The sequence below is a fragment of the Pinus tabuliformis genome, chromosome 6 (assembly GCF_031772625.1).
Source record: "Pinus tabuliformis cultivar Carrire ecotype Pingquan chromosome 6, CPIR1, whole genome shotgun sequence".
Lineage (NCBI taxonomy): Eukaryota > Viridiplantae > Streptophyta > Pinopsida > Pinales > Pinaceae > Pinus > Pinus tabuliformis.
This window is the reverse complement of record NC_142292.1, coordinates 1,712,981,493-1,713,006,414: the sequence shown is the minus strand read 5'-3', so window position 1 is coordinate 1,713,006,414 and position 24,922 is coordinate 1,712,981,493. Positions and strand designations below refer to the sequence as shown.

General features: G+C 34.6%; 2 pseudogenes; both read left to right on the top strand.

Annotated features, from left to right (window-relative positions):
* The first annotated feature begins 21,214 nt into the window (after positions 1-21,214).
* On the top strand, positions 21,215-21,736 carry LOC149265604 (cullin-1 pseudogene; annotated as a pseudogene).
* A 243-nt stretch (positions 21,737-21,979) lies between these two features.
* Positions 21,980-23,417, top strand: LOC149265603 (cullin-1 pseudogene; annotated as a pseudogene).
* Positions 23,418-24,922: the final 1,505 nt, after the last annotated feature.

Below are 24,922 nucleotides of genomic sequence, written 5' to 3'. Positions count from 1 at the left end.
GTAAAATAGCCCAACCTCTATTCAAGTTATTAGCAAGAGATGTTGAATTTCAATGGACAAATCACTGTCAAAATGCATTCCAGATATTGAAAGAAAAACTATCAATTGCACCCATTCTTCATGGACCAAACTAGTCTCTGCCATTTCATATTTCAACTGATGCATCTGATACTGCGATAGGTGCATCACTTGGGCAGAAAGAGAACCTGTTCAATTATGCAATATACTTCATACACAAGAATTTAACACCTGCAGAATTGAACTATACAGTCATATAAAAAGAAATGTTAGCTATAGTACATGTAGTAAATAAATTCAAGCATTATATAACGGGATATCAAGTATTTATTCATACAGATCATTCAACAATAAAATAATTGATGAATAAATCTATCACTAACAGAAGAATAACAAGATGGTTACTGTTAATGCAAGAATTTATCATCACAATTCAAGATCTACCAGGTAAAGAAAATCAAGTAGCTGACTTTCTTTCACGAATACATTCACCCAATGATCCAAATCCAGTTGCAGATAACTTTCTAGATGAGCATTTGTTTGCAATAGCAGTAAAAACACCATGGTTTGTAGACATAGCAAACTATCTATCTTCCGGGAAATTTCCAACACAATTCTCAAAGAAACAAAAACGAAAAATCATTAAACAAAGTTCTAGATATAGTTGGGTACATGGCAATTTGTTTTATACTGGTTCAAATTTAATAATAAGAAAATGTGTGAGAAAGGATGAGATATTAGAAATCCTAAAAGCATGTCATGATGAACCATGTGGTGGTCATTTTGCAGACAAACGAACAGCCTACAAGGTGCTGCAATTAGGCTACTACTGGCCAGCAATCTTCAAAGACTCCAAGGCATATGTCAAGCGGTGTGACAGCTGCCAAAGAACAGGGAGACCAATAGTATCAGATGAGATGCCACTCAAACCACAAGTTCTAATAGAACCATTTGAGCAATGGGCTCTAGATTTTGTGGGACCAATAAATCCACCATCAAATGGCAAGAGGTACATCTTGGTATGTACAGATTACGTCACCAAATGGGTGGAGGCAAAGGCAGTCACCAAAGCAACAGAAAATACAGTGGTCACCTTCCTCTTTGAAGAAATATTTGTAAGATATGGAGTGCCAAGACAGATTGTAACCGACCAGGGAGCACAGTTTACTTCAAAGCTTGTACGGGATCTTACAGAAAAATATAAGATAAAGCACAGGAAGTCCACACCGTATCATCCTCAGGAAAACAGACAAGTGGAAGCAACAAACAAAGTCCTAGAGAACATAATGACCAAAACAGTACAGATGAACAGAAAGGATTGGTCAGAAAAACTAAGGGATGCACTATGGGCATACAGAATCACATGGAAAAACACAACTGGATTTAGTCCATACCAGTTAGTGTATGGAAAAGAGGTCTTACTGCCCATAGAATTTCAGATACACACATATAAATTGGCAGTCGAACTAGGACTAGAACTGTCTGAAGCACAACAGCAGTGGATAATGGAATTAAATCAACTAGATGAACATCGTCAGTAGGCAATAGAACACAAAACATTGGTACAGCAGCAACAAATGAAGTGGCATGACAGATTCATCAATAATAAGACAGTCAGCAAAGGAGATTAGGCACTACTATTCGACTCCAAATTCAAAGATTTCAAGGCCAAATTCACAACACACTGGTTAGGGCCATATGGGATAGAAGAATTCTTTGGTGATGAAGTTGTTCAAATCAAGACAATTGACCATGAGTCTACATCATTTTCGGTAAATGGACATAGGCTCAAAGTTTACAGCAGGCCTATTGACAAAGAAGAATTCATGAAACAACTGATACAAGGAACAAAACTGGAAGTATTGGCACACCAGACCCAGCCATCTTCCAGTGCTACAGAGGAATAAAGAACAGATTACTAAAACTAATAATAATGATAATAATAATAAAATATAAAAAAATAAAAATAAAATAGATAAAAATTCAATAATAAATAAAAAATAAAATTGTTTGCTAGTGGAAACCAGGAAACTGGCTCCAAGTAAACAATAATTCATAGAGGAAAACCAACATGTTTTGGACTGTATGAATTCATACTTTCTTGTTCTATTTTTATCACAACTTTGATTTGCAGGATATCCTCCACACAAGCATGACTTGAGGACAAGTCAAATAACAAGCACGGGGGAATGTCGCACGAAAAATCTAGTTGTGCAGTTGAATTGATGACGGAACTTGTATTGTTCACAGTTGGGACTTGAACAACAATAGCAGAGGGACCTGGAATATTAGCAGAAACATGTACATATTGCATAAACATGTGCATGACAATTGGGACTTGAACAACAATAGCAGAAGGACCTGAAATATTAGCAGAAACATGTACATATTACATAAGCATGTGCATGATAGTTGGGACCTGAGTTATGAAATCATTGTAGGGGGACCCGAACAACAACCGACAATTCAAGAACCAGAACCAATAAAGCATGAAGAACATGAAGAAAAAATAAATTATATCTTTCAATCTATCTAAGACATTTGATCAAAAGACTTCATCCAGCTTGTAAAGAATAGTAGACATCATCCAATATTATCAGGGAAGTACAAGTATAGTAAGTACACAATTTTGCTCTTGTGAATTCAATTTTTTTTTAGAAATTTTTAGTCTTTGTTAAATTGAGATTAGTACCTGAAGTATATATTTTCCATTATCTCCACCCATTATTCTAAGTATCATATCCTATAACCCTTAACCATAACCTTGTACATCCTATATTCATTTCATATTCATGACCTTAAGCCTATACCCCTAAGTATTTTTCCTCAAAAGCAAAAAGGGATCAAAAGAGTGCAACATGATGGTACCTACACAAACAATCCAAACATTAGACATGGAGATAATTTTAAACATGACCTAGGTGGTCATTTTAAAATTATGAGAAATATTTCAAAAGGAAATATATGCGCATTTTTTAAGGAAGTAAGAAAGGTAATAAAACATTATATGCACATTTTGAATGAAAATACAACAAAGAAATGTATTGAATACCATATGCGTTGTATTAAACATAATATTTTTGCGCATAATGAAAGTGGCAAACAAGGATATGATGTTAGGCAGGCTTGCAGTAATATAATTGCATAGTATGGCGGAGTAATATGATGTTAGGCGGGCTTGCAATAATATGATTTCATAGTATGGCGCTGACAGCAAGGTTCAAATCTTAATGAGATTGAAGTCATGGATGTGGAATGAACAGAAACGGAGTAATAATGTGGCATGGCTACTACGTTGAAATAATTCAATGGAGGATGTGTTGCCAGGGCCGTAAACCATATGGAAGGACAGCCATGACCCGCATGCAAACAAGCCCGAATTTGAATCATGGAAATAGTCAGGTGCGACTGGTCAAAAGGACCAACACGCAAGCATTAGCCAATAAGACATGCTTATGGCTTACTCAGCCAGAATACGGTGAAAAATGTTGAAACGGTCAAGAAAACTTAAAACCAAAACTATTGTGCATCTCAGAACCATTCTGCCGATTGCTTAAATGCATTTGTATGCCATCATCGCCCTTAAGAGCTCAGGAGAATAGTGGCGAAAGCGCTGAACATTTTGACAGAAGAAGCGAGGGAAAAACATAACTGAGCCTGTGGAGAGATAAGTAGGAAAATTCACGGAGATAGCGCAAGTCAGTTACCCAGAATCTCAGGAAATTTCAGGTAAGAACGAGATTTGATTTGCCTCCATAAGATTACAAAGGTGAAGTCGGGATTACAATCACTGATGTTTTACCAGAACTTCTTGTCATTTAAACGTTTATATGTCTGTTTATGCCACCAGTCAGCATGCTAAGGAATTGAAATGAAGCTTTAGGAGATATGGGTAATGAGGAAGGCCATTAAACAATCCACGAGTCTAGCAAATAGCCAGGTAAAAGCCGAAAATTCACCATGATTCCAGAAAATTATAAATGCAAGGTTTAGATAAACCAACAGTGAAGTTAATGGAATGAAGAATAAATGGTCGTGCATTACCAAAAAAGGGTTTGTTCATAAGTGTAATTGCATAAACTAAGGTTTTGAATGAAGCATGTAATTTTTGTAAAACAAGCAGTTGATTACACCATTACGGATAATAAAGCAATTCGACCACATCTCAGTTTGATGCATGCAATATGTGTAGATAAAATAGAGTATTTGGGTTGTATTGTGTGTTTTGTTTTTACAAATAGAGCAGGGGTTGTATATTGCAAGAACAGAGGAGTTTTTTTTTATAGTGCTGTTACAACCAGGGCAGAGTTGAAAACTATTTTTGTTTTCCTTTCATACAACACTGAAGATTAGGCTTGCATGATGAATTATACAGAAACTTTTCCTTGAAAATACATTAAGAAATACAAAATTATGACATAATTATTTTTTTTTCTTATGTATTTCTTTTCCAAAACAGAGTATAGTTTTTTTTACAGAAGTATATAAGGTATAATGTTTGAATGTTTGGACACAACAGGGGATTAAAAGAGAAACTGTGTTGCTGCAAAAAGAAAAAAACAGAGGCCCAAGCATATTGAATTAAGTTTGTTAAATAAGGTAGGTAAGCTTCTCTGACTTCAAAATTTTATTTTACAAAACAGTATTTGTAGATTTGTCATTATAAAAGATGAAGTTAATGACAGTAGAGGCATACATTCAATGGTTTTCAAATAGAAAACTAGAAAAAAGAGACCATAGAGAAGCTATACCAAGCGGGATTGGTAGGATTCTTGTAGAGATTTAGTGGCCACAGTGAGGAAGTAACAAGGGAGTTCATAAACAATTACAGCCAAGAACAAACAATGGTAGGAAATGTTATAATTCCCGTGACTCGGGAATTCCTTTCACAAGCACTAGACCTCCCTATGATAGGAGAGAATTATCATAAAGGCTTGCATTTCAAGGAGAAAGCATGGAATTTTTTCCTTGAAAAGAACAGAAAAGGAACCTTTGATAGAACCAAAGGTATACCAAGGGAATGGTTCAATGAACCATGGGGCTAATTGGTTCTAGTTATACAAAAATTTCTTACATGTGATAGGGGATATAGTGTTGCCCATCTATATCACATCTAACTCCTACAGCACATTAAGGGGGAAGATAAGATTAATCTGCCATACTTTCTCTTTAGAAGCCTCCTAAAGATGATAGAGTCAGTAAAACATGAACACAAGCCCAGAGAAGCACAAATTTATCACCAGGGGTTGATAAAAATCTTGGTTGAATATCAAGTAAGATCACAAGGGATTATTTGGAAGGAATTCATGAGTCAAAACCAGTTTAATGAACAAATCAATGAGGGACAGAACAAAGTAGAGCAGGAAACCAGGGGGATGATGAGCTCACCTTTCTATCTCAGGACTAGAGCCAAAAAGCAAAATAATACAGCCATGCAAGAAAATGAAGTGTCCATCATGTCCATTCCTAGGAGGTTTAGAAATAAAAGTCCAACTGAGATAAATAACAAAGAAAAAGAAGTTCAGATAGTAGACACATGTTCAACGGGAAAATAAGTAGAGGATGATATTGAATAGGAATCATTGGAGAGAGATTCTTATTATGATGATGCAACAGCAGCATCATTAATCAAAACTACACAAGAGCTTGAAAAGGAAATAAACTTGGGCAAAATCAGGGAGTTAACAGACCAACTAGAAATCAGTAAAATCTTGGAAAAACATTTGAAAGAAGAAAACAAAGAAAGAAAAAAGAATAATTCTAGATTGGTCAAAGAAAATGAAATATTAAATGAAGAAATAGGAAGATTGAAAAGAAAGAATAATTTGTTCTCCAAACAGGCATTCAAATGGCTAAAAGAGAAGAACATGTGGAAGGCTAAGTATGAGAAGCAGAAAGTTAAGGCCACTTTATACAGAGAAAGACATGACACAGGTATGGACTATTTGATAAGGGCATCACAGCAGGAAACATCTATAGGAACTGCATCTACAACAAGGAATAGAAGATCAAAAAGGAATAAGCAAGCATGAGGACATGCTTGATGATCAGCAAGGGGGAGATGTTGGCCCTCGATTTTGGTCTTATTTTTGCTAAAGGAAACTTACTTAATCCATATATTTTCCATCCATTTTCTAATATAACCATCCCATTTTTATGTATTTTATGTCTATTCAAGTATTTAATTTTAATTTTTCAAATTCTAAAGTTTTTATGAAAATTTGGTTTCAAGTGCAAATATTGACAGATTCAGAAATTCCCGTAATAACTATATGGTTGACATGTTTTCAAGACACTTGGGCATGAGTTTGATGCATGGATGGACATCTTGGGAAATAGGACTAAGCCAACTCTACTTGGTTCGATCAGAACAAGCTTTATTAGGCCCATTTAGTGCTGGTCAACCATGACTAGTCACTCAGAAAATCCATAGAAATAGAGCAGTTTTGAGATTTTATGGGATTGACCATATTTCTTGGAATGGGATTGATGAATTCGACTTAGATAGGTGAATATGAGTAGATATGTTTGTTATAAAGATTATAGATCAGTTTGTTTCACAAGACTTCTATTTAAATCCAAGACTTTGATGGCTTATGTATTGACTTTTGTATAATTTCATGCTGAGACATTTTGGAGTTGAGAGCTAATTTGAAGAACTTGTTCTACTACTATTTTGTTATTCAATAATGTGGATGTGTGACTGAATTTTAAGCTTCTGATATCAATCTTCAAGTGTGTAAAGCAAGGGTGGAGGGCCCCCATTCCAAGCTAAGTACACTTCTTTGTATAGACTAGTTTAATTTTCCATAATCTGGTTATTGTAGAACTTGTTTATGTTTCAAATTGGTTTATAGTTAATGTGTGATGATTTACTTCATTAAATCTTAGTTTATTCATCACTTTAATAAATTGGAAAAATAAAGTGTTCAAGTTGAGCACTCCTTCTGTTAATTTGGTGAATTGTAATTAGTTTTCCTTGATTACATGCAAGCAGTTTTCTTATGTATTTTGGGTTTTTCTCAATTGATAGCATTATGGTGAATAAATTATGATGGAAAATACCAAAGGTCTCTTAAGTTAGGAGCCTCCGTTCATTAATAATTTGTCCATCTTAAGCTATTAGTTTCTGATTTCTGTTCATCAAGTAATAATTGAGGAAGAATTGGACCTTTTAAGTTAAGAGCCATTTCAGCTTTCCCTCGTTACAAAGTGAATTGGAATTGTTAATATAGGTTATATTTGTAATATGAACTTCTTTAGTTTTTGAAAAATTTATCTTTCAAGTTTGATTACATATGATATTCATATATAGTGGACTTGCTTTCAAGTATTACCAAACCGGATTGATAAGGAATATTTGTGTTAATTTGTGTGAATAAATTAGCTCAACAATTATCGTTTTTTTTTTGTGTTCTTAAATTTCCTATTTATGTGAGATATAAATATAAAAATAACTTATGTTAAAAATAATTTCAATCAAAATTTTCTAATTAATCATATTTTTAAATCATCTAAAAAAAATTCAATAAATTATTTAATTTTTTCCAAATAATAAATTACTTAATTTTAAAAAAAAAATGTTTTATTTTTTCTAAATCATAACAATAAAAGAAATTTTCATTAAAATAGATTTAAACATCAAAGTCAAATAAATTGATTCAAAGACAAACACCATAATCCCTTCGTATAAAGGACCAAACTAACCAAGTAATAGAAAGCAAGGTTGGCTCAATTGTTTAAAAGTTTTATATACTACTATTTGACAAAGGGTAGAAAAAAGGTCCTTTGTATAATACGTTGTACATAAACCTACGTGTTTAAATATAAAATTTAATTGGAAAAACTAAATGTGGGTGATTATTTGTCTATTAAAATACGTTGCTATAATTTTTTGTATAATAAATAAATAAATTTTATTTTTATGTACTATAAATAAAATAAATAAAAATAATAGGGTGTGTTAAATATTCCATAAATAAGTAATATTTCACTATCATGTCGACCCAAAAATTTGGGTGACTTATACAGAGTGGCGATCTTTGTATAAATATATCAAAATCATTCTTCTCTTCCTCACAATGTGAGACCATCCCTTTCATTTTTTTTTTGTGAAAAAACCTACGCAAACAACAGTCGACGCAATTGGGTTACATTAGGTGACATTTTGGGTGTAAGTCAAGGCCTCTATGTAACGTTGCCATATCTCACTTGACAAAAGTTGAAGGCTAAGAAAGGCGTGCACTTACCACTTCAAAAACGATGATGATCTCCATCGATAAAACTATGGAATTCAATGAAACATTTGATATTACTCATAAGGGCTTCCTAAAATTGACAAATATTTTCAAAAGATATTTAAAGGATGAGTTTCTTGTGACAAAGTACATAAAAATTTAAACAATTGTCTACAACATGTGAAACCAAAGACCTCCTTATTTGTACGCACAGCAAATCTATTACAAGTACATGATTTTGTTCGGAGAACATGTTGCTCACACAATATTGCAAATTTGTCTTATTTCCCCATACCCTATCAATGTTGATGCAAATATTTCATGCATGTTGATTTTCCAAAGCCAGAGAAAGAGCGAATTCAAACGAGGTTCATCCAATGAAGAGATAAGTATAAGAGAGGCTCCAACTCGCATGGGCAAATACTTTTTTCCCCACAATCAAGCCCACTTAGCTTGCTTCCCCATTTGCAAAACCTTATCAAGTATTGTGCCTCATGTACCATTCAAGTAGAGTTCCCTTCACTCTTTTGAATTTAAGCATTAAGGGGTTTTCATAGTGCATTATATTAGATATAATTTTTTGGGATTCAACTCTATTAAGTAAGTCATTCATGTATGACCATTTCCATGAGAGGTAGTCGTAACTGACTAATTTCACATGAATTTTGAATAGTCCACGTAGCACTCATTGCATCGGTGATGCTCATAGGGGTGAAGAAGTGGGATTGAAACTAGTGAAATGAATCACATAGTGTCACTCTTCACTTCCAGGGCTTGCACCTGGTAACCGAGACTTCCCGGGAGGTCACCCATCCCAGATCGCCTCTGGCTCAAGCGTGCTTAACTGTGGAACTCTACTTGAATGGTTCATGATGCACAATACTTGGTAAGGTTTTGAAAATGGGGTAGCAATCTAAGTGGGCTTGATTGTGGGGAAAACTTCATACATAAGCGCACTTGAGCCATAGGCTATATGGGGTGGGTGACCTCTCCAGAAGTCGTGGTTGACGGGTGCAAGCCTGGAAGTGATGATTGATGCTATGTGATTCATTTCACTAGTTTCAATCCCACTTCTTCACCACTGTGAGCATCAACCCATGCAATGAGTGCTAAGTGGATTATTCGAAATCCATGTGAAATTAGTGAGTTAGGACTACCTTTCATGGAAATAGTCATACATGAATGACTCACTTAATGTAGTTGAATTCGAAAAAGTGATATCTAACAATTACAAATTTTGTATGAACTCCTTTAACACCTCATTCATCAATCTCATAAAGGTACTAAGTGCATTTGAAAAGCTGAAAGGAATGAACATCCATTCATACAACCCATCATTTGTTTTAAAGGCCATATTCCACTCCTCTCCCTCTCTAATCATGATTATATGGTATCCATTCTTCAAATCAATCTTAGAAAAAAAATATTACCACTCAAACAAAATTATCTATGTGTGGTAAATAAAATCTTTACTTGATTGTGATGTTTAATGCTCTAGAATTTGTACACATGTTCCAACCTCCACCTTTCTTAGGATACCATTGTTGGTATTGCACATGGGCTAAGTATCTCCTTGATCAACCCTTTATTTAACAACTCATGCACTTATTTTCTAATTTCTTAATTCTATTGAGGGTTAATTTTGGATGTAACCTTATTTGGTAGACTTTCTCCCAATATCAAGTCAATATGATGACTTATACTCCTCACGGGTGGAAACCCATTATGAAACTCATCCACTATAATATCACTATACGCATTCAACATATTTTGAATCTCAAAAGGAAAATCATTTACAGTAGTAGAAGTAAGACTTGCCTTAGTTTTACACACTAAAGAAATACTCGCCTCATTATCTTCCATCTGTTGTAAAAATTCTTTCGTACTCAACAAAAATCCCTTGGAAGCATTGATCTTTCAATGTTCCCTCTTCTTACAAAGGCAGCAAGGTACGATTGATTCCATCCTTATTATTCCCATCATGCACAACTCCTTTTTCAAATTGCCACAGTCTACCCTATAAGATATGAAATACATGCATGGGCATGATATCACATAATATTTTCACCTTATAGTTTCCTATCTGCAACTCCACTTCACACTTCTCATTCACCAACAATTTATGACCCTTTTGAAGCCATGACACCTTATAAGGTGTTGAATGATTCATCTTCTTCAATTTCAAATTCTCCACCACTTTTGTAGACACCAAGTTGTCCATGTTGCCAACATCAATCACCATCTTGCAACATTTACCTTGGAGTTAACAAACATTCCTAAATAATTCCTTCCTATGAGCTGGCTCAACAACATCCTTCTCCGATTTGAACAACACTTTATTAAGTAACAGGGATTCTCTTGTCTGTGGTACATTCTCTACCTCTAGTACATTTTCTTCCCCTTCTTCTACTGGGGTAACAACAAAAATTCTCTGGCTCACTTCTCTATTTTCTAGATATTCATATGCCATATGTCCAATTTGTCCATACCTGTACCAAGATATCTCTCTTCCTCTACCTATTCCTCATCCTTTTGGAAAAGGATCTTCGGCCTCTAGAGTCTCCCTCTTATTGTGGATGTGGACTTAAGCTACTAGTTCCTTCCTTCCGTGTTCTAGATTTTCTTCTAGTTGACTATTGCCCTCTTGCTCTAGAAGTACTTTTTCCTTTTCAATACTACTTCCTTGCAATATTCTCCTTAGCCTTCAAAGCTAATTGGTATGCTTCCTCAACTATGTTGGGTGATAAAACATTGATTTCATCCTAGATGTACAACCTGATACCATTAATATATATGTATGTATTCTCTATAAATTTTTTTGCATATCCAACCCTAATATTCACCTTGTAAAACCCTTATGTGTACTATCTTACAGTCATCAATCTCTGCTTGAGACTCTACATCTATCTGAATACAGTAACCTGATAACCCTTTGGCAAGAAATTTCCTCTGAGCTTTGCTACAATTCTATCCTATCCCTTAATTTCCTACTTATTATTACTTCTCCTTTCAACCTGTACTCCATCCCACCATAAAGTGGCACATCCCTTCAGTTTAGTGACAACAAACTTAACCTTCTTCTCTTGTTCCATCTCTTCATACTCAAAAAAAAAATCCATCTCTATAATCCAATCAATGAGACCTTTCAGATTCAGACTACCTAAGTAAGAAGATAGAATAGGATTTTCTTTCATAACATATCCTAAAACTGCGTTCAATATCCTGGTTTATTGAGGATATTCAACTATTTTTTCCTTTATGGATTCCTCTTCTTCCTCACATACATCCCCTGATTCAAGTTCCCTCTACTTGCTCGATTCCATGGCTACCATTCTTTCTTCCAATCATTATACAACTCCCATTACTTCAACATTAGATGCATGCCTATGTCCTCTCTGGCCTCCTCTAGCACCTTGTCCAACACTATTTTCCATGATCAACTTATTTGTTCCTGGAGTAGATGTAGGATATGCTCTAATACCAACTAATGTAGGCCTTTACATTTTTGCTAATTTTCTATAGTAGGTTAAGCTCAAATATGCCCCCTTTTAATGTTTGAGCCAACCAGAAGCACCACAGCCAAAAATGTTTATATATATATATATATATATATATATATAGATATATAGATATATAGATATATCAAAAGGTAGGCATTTAGGCCAAAACCACAAAGAACCATTGCAGTCAAGCTTGTAACAAGCTTCTAAAGGAAACTGGGCTTGTCTTTAATAAAAGGTGTTAACTCTACAACTTTGTTTCTTGACCCTCGACACTTATAACATGACCAAAACTCGTGACCAAGCCAACTATAAGTTTTTTCACTTCTATGTGTTAGCCTGGGCTTACATCACCCAAACCACCCCTAAGTGCACACAAAGGGAAATCCTTGGGAGACAAACTCTAGGGTTTCTCTATCAAATTTCAACCTCGGCTCTATTAACTCTTAGTCCTACTCTCATTTGCCTTAGACATATTAGCTTGGAATTACATCGTCCTAGCCTATTCACAGATGCACAAAAGAGATGTACCCAGGAGATAGAATCCAAGATTTCTCCGTTAGTTGATGGGCTCGAATCTGACAATTGATGATCTCGAATCATTTCAAAAGGTGTTCATGTCTCCACCTTTAGGATGAGTCAGTGCAAAATCACCTATACTCGACGCAATTATGACCTCCTCTTTATTGATTCGGCTCACATGTAAGCCCCATCCTAATCAGCCCAACTTCTTTCACAAATGTGCTCCTCTTACCCCTACAGGATAAACCCTTCAACCTAACATAGTTAGGGGATGGTTTCCTTTGACATAATTTGAAATTCCCATCTCCCAGTGCTATTAGGTGTCAGACTCCTATCAGATTTTAAAAAAACTAAGTGTTTCCCCTTCCACCTATGTATTTGACCCCGACTATGTCAATGCTTCAAGTCACTTTGTCACTATTGCAACCTCCCACTTGCACTCTATAAACCCTCTCACACTTACTTTGACAACTATAGTTCACAACAATAATATATATGAATATACATACACAAACAATAAATAATGATTATAGAAGGACTAGTTTGGAAATTAAACAAGGCTGCAGAAGGTCTAGTTTATTGGAAAATCACTCTCACACTTCACACTTGCTTTTTTTTTTTAGGAAATTTAATAAATAATACATCATTCTGTTGGCCTAAATCCACGAACATAGGATCAAATGGACCATTTTTTGGAAAATGAGCCAAATTACAACAATATGCTAAATTTAATGAGTTACATGGCAAGCAAAGAAACTCTATCTCTATCCTAACAAATCCACTCATTGAGGAACCAACTCTTGAGGTAAATAAATTTTGACCTCTCAATCAATCAAAAAAAATTTATGGATGCTCTATCGTCATAATTACCTAGGAGCAAGGGCCATGGTGGGATTACCTAAAATATAAAATTGGGAGTCTCCATTAGTTTTTCCATTTGGTTAGTCTGTAAGCATCTTAAACGGAACAGTTTATCCTTCTGAGCATCAACCCTAAAATTCTCACCATTCCTTGCCCGTGATTGGGGAACCTATCTTGAATCAATACTTTCTAGCTAGTAGATAACTAAAATAGCCATAGTTGATTTCTTTTGCATGGTTCAAGTGCATTTGTAATGATAGGTGAGGAAGTGATGAGTCGGTCAGGAGTTGGCTAGGTGGTAGAGTTGAGTTAATAGAGTCTTAAAGCCTTTGATTGCATTATTGTTTAGGGAATCAGAGTGGGTGTTCTCTCTCAGTCTCCAAATAAACAAATTAGTATAAGTGGCCATGTATCAATTAATACTGACTTGAATTAGAATAAGTTTCAAAATTTTGTTTTTATGACTATCGTTATTTTTTTGTGTTCTTAAATTTTCTATTTATGTGAGATATAAATATAAAAATAACTTATATTAAAAATAATTTCAATCAAAATTTTCTAATTAATCATATTTTTAAATCATCTAGAAAAGATTCAGCAAATTATTTAATTTTTCCAAATAATAAATTATTTAATTTTAAAAATAATAATAATAATATTTTTTTCTAAATCATAACAATAGAAGATATTTTCATTAAAATAGATTTAAACATCAAAGTCAAATAAATTGACTCAAAGACAAACTCCATAATCCCTTCGTATAGAGGACCAAACTAAGTAATAGAAAGCAAGGTTGGCTCAATTGTTTAAAAGTTTTATATATTACTATTTGACAAAGGGTAGAAAAAAGGTCCTTTGTATAATACGTTGTACATAAACCTACGTGTTTAAATATAAAATTTAATTGGAAAAACTAAATGTGGGTGATTATTTGTCTATTAAAATATTTTGCTATAATTTTTTGTATAATAAATAAATAAATAAATTTTATTTTTATTTATTATAAATAAAATAAATAAAAATATTAGGGTGTGTTAATGAGTATTTTAAATGTATGTGATTAAAGTAATCTATTTTCATTATAAAGATTATCACTAGGTGATTATTTTTCTTTAATGTGTCTATGTTCTATGGTTTGTATAGAATTATCAATATTGTTGAGTGTTTGTACTTTTGATATGTATTCAATTTGTTATGCCACATTGTTAAGGTGGATACTTGCACACTAGTATGTATAAGTTGTTGATGTATATATATGAAATAATGAAGTATGCATCTCACATATACTCAAATATACATATATATAAAAAAAAAAAAATTGTTGTGTTAAGTATTCCATAAATAAGTATATTTCACGATCATGTCAACCCAAAAATTTGGGTGACTTATACGAAGTGGCAATCTCTAAATAAATATATCAAAATTATTCTTCTCTTCCTCACAATGTGAGTCCATCCCTTTCAATTGTTTTTGTGAGACAACCTACGCAAACAATAGTCGACGCAATTGGGTTACGTTAGGTGACATTTTGGGTGTAAGTCAAGGCCTCTATGTAACGTTGCCATATCTCACTTGACAGAAGTTGAAGGCTAAGAAAGGCGGGCACTTACCACCTCAAAAACGATGATGATCTCCACCAATAAAATTATGGAATTCAATGAAACATGGGATATTACTCATAAGGGCATCCTAAAATTGACAAATATTTTCAAAAGATATTTAAAGGATGAGTTTCTTATGACAGAGTACATAAAATTTAAACAACTGTCTACAAAATGTGAAACCAAAGACCTCCTTATTTGTACGCACAACAAATCTATGACAAGTACATGATTTCGTTCGAAGAACATGTTGCTCACACAATATTGCAAATTTGTCTTATTTCCCCATACCCTATCAATGTTGATGCAACTATTTCACGCATGTTGATTTTCCAAAGCCAGAGAAAGAGCAAATTCAAATGAGGTTCATCCAATGAAGAGATAAGTATAAGAGAGGCTCCAACTAGCATGGGCAGATAATTTTTTGAATTTTGCATATCTTCATTTTGCCACACCAAATTGTGTGCGTAAGAAATCAATTCCATCTTTCAACATATTGATTTCATTTAGAATGGATAGATATAGAACTGTGTTGCACGGGTACCCGCACCCGGGGGTGGGGTTCTCGAACCCATCCCGGGTTCCCGCACCCAAGTCCCGGATTCGGGGACGGGTTCTTCTCAGACGCACCCAAACGAACCGGGTTCTTCTATGAAGAACCGGGTTCTTCAAAAAAAAAAATTGGGTTCTTAGCCTTTGACGGGTTCTTGGGTTCTTGGGTTCTTCGGGTGCTTGGGTTCTTGGGTTCTTCGGGTTCTTCGGGTTCTTCAGGTTGGGTTCTTGGGTTCTTCGGGTTCTTTGGGTTCTTCATTAAAAAATTAATGGGTTCTTCAATATGGCTTCACTATGTCATGTTTCATGATAATATGTGTGTCCTCTAGGTTTGTTGGATTTAGTCCAAATTAATACTTCTTGTGACAATCAATTTAGGATCATTTTGTTGGTGGGGAAGGCATGATATTTGTTGTATAGGACAACTCAGACTGAAATTGAATTCCTTCCATTTTTGGATTTGTTGTCATTTGAGGCAAACTTTTGTTGACTCATTTTCACTATTTGTCCTGCTAGTTTCTTGATTACAGCACAACGCTCATGTGGTCTGCCATGCTCAAGCACATGCTGCAATATAACAAGACACAAGAAAGACCAAGACATTGACCAGATTAAGAAAATACTTGTAAAAGTTTGAACAATTCCAAATTCTAACTTCTGTGTACTAAGAATATTGAAAGCAGGTCTAAACAAGACAGCTATCAAAAATAAACAGGGTATGTGTTTAAAATAGCCTGTCTGTGGATGGTTTATCATCGTATCTGAATAAGCCCAACAAATTTCCTTCTTTTTATGTATACCACATATCAATAAATTTGAAACCTGCTCCAGTTCTCTTTCTCTAAAAAATCTTTGCATAACTTGGAAACCTTGCTCCAGTTCTTTTTCTTCAACAAACATAACAAGGTTGACAAAGTGGAATCCACAGTACAATTTCTATAAAAAGGTGAGCAAGAAATTTCCATAAAAAGCTAAGTAAGAAATTTCAATATGATTATTATATTCCACATTTCTAGGTGAAAACCACGTATTAGTTTTAACATCGGCATTTCAATGCAAAAATTTACTACTACAATACATTTTCAATAAAAGGCGATGAAGTTGAAGGTGCCCTAAAGAATTGACTTGGGTTGCACAATATTGCAGCTCAATTTGCTTGTTCTCTGTCATCAGTCAAATGAAGTGGCAATGCACTTCCACGTGTTTGTTACAATCATGAAACATAGGGTTCTTTGCCAATTAAGTACACCATGATTGTCATAGTGGAGTGTTGTAGAATCAGCTTGTGATATTTGCAGATCAACAATTATCTCCTCACAAGCTACACTAATTGTCGCTCTATACCCTCATTCAATGGAGGGAAAAGACATTGCATGCGGCCTTTGACTCAGCCATGAAACTGCACCTGTACCAACCATAAAACTATATACCATGAAGGGGATTTCCTGTCATCCTTCTATTATATGAATCTTTCTACTATAGAAAAGCATGCATGCTTCTAGAGTCTATGAGATTATGATATTTTTATTATTTTTCCCTTGAGTTTGTGTCATGGAATCATGGATCAGAGTCAAAATCTCAAGGTTTTTTGCATTTTTGGAATCAAAGCTGCCTCCAATTGAGGAATTTGCTACTCGTCTTACCAGGTGCGGTCAGATTGTCATAATCATCAAGGATTTAGGCTAGAATCGAGGAAGCAATGTCACTTGGGATACCAGCTAAGGAGAACTCTAAAATTTCACAAAGATAACCATTATTTCCTGTGTTGCACGGGTACCATTTCAATGTCAATGTTGAATGTTCAATGTGCATGTTTAAATGATTATCATTAAAGTTTTCTTGTTTAAAGTTGAAAAAATATACAAATTCAAATTTCATATATATTATTAATTATAAATTTATAATTTATAAAATTTAATTATTAAAATTTAATATTATTATATTACCCGACGAACCCACGCACCATGTTTCTAAAAATGTCATCCCCGTCCCGTCCCCATCCCCGCACCCACGTTTCCTGGCAACATAGATATAGAACAATAATTGTTCGAAATTGTAGAAAGTGATGGCATGTTGCTTTTCTTGCAAACATTAGACTAAAAGGGGAATTATGTTTAGGAAATTTAAAATTTGTAGCAATCATATCAATATGGACAATCTCATGTACAAACAATGAACAAATGTTTTTAATTTTCCATACTATATTTTTCTTTGTGTTTTCAAGCGACAAAAAAATTGAACCATCTTGTTATTATAGCAACATTTTGTCATATTTTCTTTTGATGTGGATAGATATCAAATTTAGTATTGAATATTCTAATCACAAAATTTTTAATTTCTCCCATAGGGGCTCCCACCTCTATAGTGGCTAGATTGAGACCCCTCTTAAGTAGCGAATAAGGTTATAGTAAGGTGGGTCATTTATGCACCTTAAAAACCTATAGGATCTATGCACATTATGTTCAATTTGATGGCAATTGGAAAATTACATTCATTCATGGTGAAAATTACATTCTTTATATTCCATGAATAGCACTCAAAAGACCATCCACATATAACTGTGCCATAAACATATTCTGAAAACTATACAAAAACCCAAAAAAAAAGGTTGTAGCCACAAACTATCCAAAAATAATACATCCTTTTAATTTTATCAAGAATTCACAATAAAGATTGTTGTCACAAAGAAAAATGTCTAAAGCAACAAAACAATCCACTAAAAACTATCAACCGATGACATAAGCATAGCATAAATAGAACTGAATGGACGAGCAGTCCCAAAAATGACTAAAAGTACTACAAAAAACTGTAACTGAAGCTATCATGGAAGGATAAATGCATAGTTTATTGTTCTACCTGAAGCCCTTCAATGAAAGTCCGATGGTAGTATCCATTCTCTTGATCATCATTGCACTCCACTATATGCCATGAACCCAGATCTTGTGTAGTACTCACTTTAGAAGGTGCATCGACTTCTCTATTCCTTTCCATGTAAATATGACATCTAGAAATGTTTTTGAACCAATTAACGATTATCTTTGAATCTACAAAAATATGAATGCGTCACCTGATTCTAAGCAAAATAACATGAGAAGTTTTAGATACATTATTTTTGCATAATTGTTTTTCTCTGATCCTAGACTGAATTTCATCTTGAAAGAGTGGTTATGTGATAAATGAAGGACTACCCCACCCCAATAGGAGTCCTCTTAAGAAGAGGCTCCATCGAACTATGCCCATAGAACAGAGAAATCAGTAACTTCTTCAACAGTGGCACGTGAACATAGAATGAGATAAAATTTTAAGATAAATGCATGTACCACTAAATATTGGGTTACCACAAAGTCTGGAATAACATGTTTATCTAGAAAACAACAACTTTTCTTGCGAGCCAAATTCCCCACGATAGTAGGAGAGAAGAGCACAAAGCTTTTTTGGAGTAACAGAATTCCACCAAAATTACTAGGCAAATGTATAAGACATTTCATGCCAATGAAAGATTATACTCAGAGATGCACAAGCTGAATTCCAATTCGATAAAGAAAATGGATAGAAGAGAAAAAGTCGATTTAGAGTCTCCCCTTTGCTTTTACATAATGGACACTACTTTGTACTAATGATATCTCATTGAGCCATATTGTCTCCTGTGGGAACCCGAATTTTTAGGATACATAATTGGAAGAGATGTTATTTTGTAGTGCATTTGATCTTCCATAGAATTTTCCACCACCTGGAGAGAAAAGGGGGCTTCATACCTTCGATAAGAAAGACATACGCCAATTTAGGGGTGTAGTTTCGAGAGATTGCATGAGTCCACATTAGTGAATCCTCCCTATCCTTGATGCAAACATCATATTCATTTAGATAGGCTATGAAATGTCATTAGCGATCGTCCTAGTTTCCTTGTAGATTAAGGTGATGCGTTGAATGCCAACCCTGCCCCCATATTGAGGAACTTTCCTCATCTGCAACATGAGCCAATGTTTCAAATCCAATTGTTGAAAGATGATGTACCATATTTGCGGGAGACGCTAGTTTGGGCTACTTGCAACCCATGGATCTAATCCAATTCTAACATGCTCCCCATTACCCACTTTCCGAACCAATCCCTTTTCAATCACCTCAAAAGAGTGAACAATCACCTTCCAAATAACTGAAGCATTTGACCTCCTTCGATTTGGGGCCCAAATCCATTCTATAATTGACCAAGGACTTTTGTATTTGTACAAACAACCTCAGACCATAAGCTACTTGTAGGCATATTAAATAATACCTTTGATTTGACTACATGTTGAAAAATGTTAGAAATTAATTAACGGAGCAATGAAATACACAAAAAAAATTGCGTAGACACAAATAAAGAAATGCATAAAACAAGAGAGACACAAATGTATGTGGTTCATCCAATTTGGGCTACATCCATGGAGAAACATTCAGTCCTTCCTTTTATATTATCCAACAAAATGGAAAGATACAATGTGCGGTAAATGCGTTGTAATTTCCTCGCTTTCACAGAGTCTACTCTATCTTTTTCTCTCATAATAATAGATAGTTGTAATACAATTCCCTCATATAAACGAAGGTTTCCTTATAGGGAAAAATCCCTAGATTAACATAACTTCTACCATGAGATCATCCGCATAATGAACGACCCAGAATTACTATGAAATTACAATATTTTACAAGACAAATTTTCATCTATTTTTAGCTTCCCCTAAGGGAGATTAAATGGGCAACATTGTAGCCTCGCAAGGAACATTGATCCAATGCAACTAAAACAAAAAACCTTTGAACAATCAGGAAGATAATGAGGCTTCACACCCACCAAAAGATACATATAAAAATCACATTATTTAACCCCCTACCAATACAACCCAGATGCACCTTTCTAATTTAAAAAACCACCACTTTGAATAGATATTATAGATATCCATTTTTTCATTAACATTTTCCTTCCATGTGTCAATGCTTTATGGTTTGTATGCATGATTTGTTATGCCAAATTGTTAAGGTGGATACTTGCCCGTCGGTATGTATAAATTGTTGAAATGTATATTTGGAAAGAGCCATCTTAAATAGGGATCTAATAGGAGCGGAGAGGGATCGGATTTCTTCACATTTATCTAAATATTTTGGCTGAATATGAACAAAATTTCAATTTACTTTTAATGTTACATATGATACTTGGCTATAGAATGAGCCTCTAGGCTCAATAATGAAGTTTACATCTCATTCAAGTATACATGCTCAAAAGTAATATTTAATGTGTTAAATCTTTCATAAATGTTTTTATAAAATAATTTTTAAAATTCTTAAATTTAATGTTTTGATATTTTAGAATAAAGTAACCTCTCTGAGTAAAATTCAATAAATATAAATATAAATTTTTAACGTTCAATATAATTTCCTATCTGGCTCCCATCCAAACCACCTCCATTGTGAAACCCGGCGTATGAAGTGTGAACCCTAGGTAGTTAGGGGCGAAGACAAGATGCCAACTAGGGATTGCCCTCCAACCCCATGAGAAGCATGATGTGTCCCCGTGTTGGGGTGCAAAGGCAGGTTTTGTGCCATGTAGAAAGTTATATCGCATTTATAGTAACATGAAAGTCATGTTATGAAATCTGTTTCTAATATTTTTATTTTTATAATATCCAGTTAGTGGACCTACCCTCCGGTGGTGTGTACGGTAGTTTGAGATGGAAGTTGATATGGTTCATAATTTATTTATTTCACATATTGTCGGCCCAGAAATTTGGGTGCCCCATATGGAGTGGCGATCTCCGTATAAATATATCAAAATGGTTCTTCTCTTCTTCCTCACCATGTGAAACAATTTCTTTTGTTTAGGCGCAGTCGACACAATTTCTTTTGTTTAGGTGAAGGTTAAGAAAGGCGGGCAGTTACCACTTGGAAAATGATGATGACGTCAACAGATACAGGTAGTATAGAATTCAATGAAGGATGGGATATTATTCAGAATGGCATCCTAAAGTTGATAAATATTCTCAAAACAGATTTAAAAGGCGAGTTTCCTGTAACGGAGTACATTAAGATTTATACAACTGTGTACAAAATGTGCACCCAAAGGCCTCCTTATCTGTACACACAACAACTCTATGAGAAGTACAGGATTTCGTTGGAAGAATACGTTGCTGTCACAGTATTGCCAGCTTTAGGGGAAGTGCATGGTGAGTTCCTGTTGAAAAAAGTTGAGAAATGTTGGGGAAATTATGACAAGGTGCTGGTTAGACTCACCTCAAATATGTTCTCTTATTTGGATCTTTACTTCGTGGGGCAAAACTCCCTGGTTTCGCTAGTAAAAGTTGGAGTGATGTGTTTCCGTGACGTGGTGTATCACGGTATCAAGATTAATGTGAAGAATGTGGTGATTGAGTTGATTAATCGAGAGCGCGAGGGAGAACAAACTGATCGCGGTCTGTGAATTTTTTTGTGGAAATGGGAATGAATCGCATGGATTTGTACCAAAAAGACTTTGAAGCTCCCATGTTGGAAGATACTGGAGCTTACTACTCTAGGAAGGGTTCATTATGGATATTAGAGGAGGATTCATGTGCTCACTATAGAAAGTGAAATCCTCTCCCGCTATTATATTCAACTTTTGGAAAATGAGTATTCGGGCTGTCATGTTTTGCTTACAAACGACAAGAAAGACGATCTTTCGAGAATGTACAGGCTGTTCTGTAGAATACCTCAAGGCTTGGAACCTTTTGCAAATATTTTTAAACAGCATGTAATCAGCGAAGGAATAAAATTATTTAAATGGGTGGAAGATGTTGTCAAGAATAATAATGGAGACGGAAGTCATATAGATGACATTCCAGCACATGAGTTGGTGGAGAAGATTATTGAAGTGCATGATAAGTGTAGTGGTTACGTTGTGGATGCATTTCAAAGAAGCAGTATTTTTTATAAAGCCTTGAGGAACGCATTTGAAGTAATATGTGATAAAAAAGTCGAAGAAAGCACATGTGCAGAGTTTCTGGCTACATTTTGTGACAACGTGCTTAAAAAGAGCGGCTTTGTGAAAAAAAGTGATGATCATATTGAGGGTATTCTTGGAAAGGCGGCGAATCTCCTTCAGTATGTTAGTGATAGAGATTTATTTTGTGAATTTTACAGGAAAAAACTAGCTTCCAGATTACTACACCATAAAAGCGCAAATGAGAGCCATGAACGAGCCATGTTGTCAAAGATAAAGCATCAATGTGGTCTCCAGCTAACGTCAAAGATGCAGGGCATGGTTAATGATTTCACACTGGCAAGGGAGACTCAACTTGACTTCAACACATACCTTCATGATTATTCAAATGTGCATCCTGGAATAGAGTTGACTGTTACAACTTGACTTCAACACATACCTTCATGATTATTCAAATGTGCATCCTGGAATAGAGTTGACTGTTACAGTATTAAATAATGGGTTCTGGCCAACCTACAAGTTATTCAACCTCAATCCACCAGCGGAAATTCTTAAATGCATTACGGCGTATGAAGGCTTTTATTCTACAAAATATCAGCATCGTAAACTTACATGGATGTATTGTTTGGGAAATTGTAAAATTATAGGAAACTTTGATACTAAGCCAATAGAAATTGCAGTATCAACCAACCAGGCAGCCATGCTTTTATTGTTCAACGATTTCGAAAGATTGAGCTGTGAAGAAATCAGTTCACAATTAAATTTGCCAGAGGAGGATGTTATTAGACTGCTTCATTCATTTGTATGTGGAAAGTACAAGATTATTTTGAAGGAGCCGGTGACTCGAACAATAACAAAAACTGATAATTTTGGATTCAATGCTAGCTTCACCTGCAAATCTGCGAGGATTAAGATTTCACTTCCACAAATGGATGAGAAGAAGAGAGTCAGCGAGGTTGTAGATGGCGATAGATGCCATGCCATCGATGCTGCGGTAGTTCGGACAATGAAGGCTAGAAAAGTCTTGAGCAGTCAGGAATTATTGGTTGAATGCGTTCAGCAACTGCAAGCCACGTTCAAACCAAAAGTTAACTTAATGCAGAAGCAGATTGAAGATCTGATTTCAAGGGAGTTCATAGAACGGGACAAAGAAAATCCTAATATCATTCGATATGTAGCATAAAAGAAATTGCTCAATATACATGGTATCATTTTCGGATATTGTTTTAGGCCTACATTTTCAATCATTCATTTGCAGGATACGCAACTTTTTAATTGACTTTATGGATAATGTAAATTATTATTATTATTATTATGTAAATTATTATTCCTGCCGTTGTAGAATTAGATTTCATGTAAATTATTATTCCTGCCGTTGTAGAATTAGATTTCATGTAGCGGTGATATTATTTCATTTTTTTTATTTGACCGTGTATGGATAATGTAATTAAGAACATGATTTTCTAGGTTATTTTATATTTAATTTTTTATGCTGTGACTTTTATTTGACCCGATAATGTAATTAAAAACATTATTTTCTAGGTTATTTTATATTTAATTTTTTATGCTGTGATTGGTTTTATCTACTTGAGTCATCATTATAGGCTTATATTTGGCTGGCAACAGAAGTCAAATAATGGATTCTCCCGTCTCTTTTGCCAAAAATTGAACCAATTTTATTTGAAACAAATTGTTTTACTTTACCTTTATATGTGGAATTGGTTGAAAGGCCATAGCTTTTAGTTTTTCAGTGCTAGACATGTCTCTTGTGCCAAAATTTGAACCAATTTTATTTGAAACAAACGGTTTTACTTTACCTCCATATGTGGACTTGGTTGAAAGGCTATAGTTTTTAATTATTTACAGCAAGACATGTAGAATTCCACATTTTGTTCATCCCTAGATTTTGTTCATCCCTAAAACCACAAAAACTATAGCCTTTCAACCAAGATTTTGTTCATCCCTAGATGTGTTCAAGATTTTGTTGGTAGGCGTTGCTAGAAAGAAGTTGAAGGCTAAGAAAGGAGGGAAGTTACCACTTCAAAAAATATGATGATGTCAAGAGATACAACTATATAATTCAATGATGGATGGGATGTTATTCAAAATGGCAGTCTAAAGTTGATAGATATTCTGAAAGAATATTTAAAAGACACGTTTCCTATAACATAGTATATGAACATTTATACAAATGTCTACAAAATGTGCACCCAAAGGCATTTTAATATGTATGCACAACAATTCTATGACAAGTATAAGATTTCATTGGAAGAATATGTGGACTCGCTACTTCAACTAGGTGAACTCATGTGTACATGCGACTGTACTTAAAGAAACCAACATATATGCAGAGAACTTTTGATTTAGACATTTGATCATGTATTGAACTTTAACCGAGATTTATTAGACAGTACAGTAAAAGCAAAATAAAGCATCACACATAAGCAACACACATGAACACCAAGATATAAGGTGGAAATCCAATGTGGGTAAAAACCACCTGTTGTTGTCGTCTCTATCTTCTTTTAATAATAAGAAAATATGTTTACAATCTTGCACTGGTGCAGACTCATACCAATATGTAGGCACCCACCTCTAATTCTCCAGTTACCACTGGAAGGGAGCTACAACCCCCTAGCTCTTGTACTAGCCAATATGTTTACTAGTACGTAGGTGCCAGCCTACAGA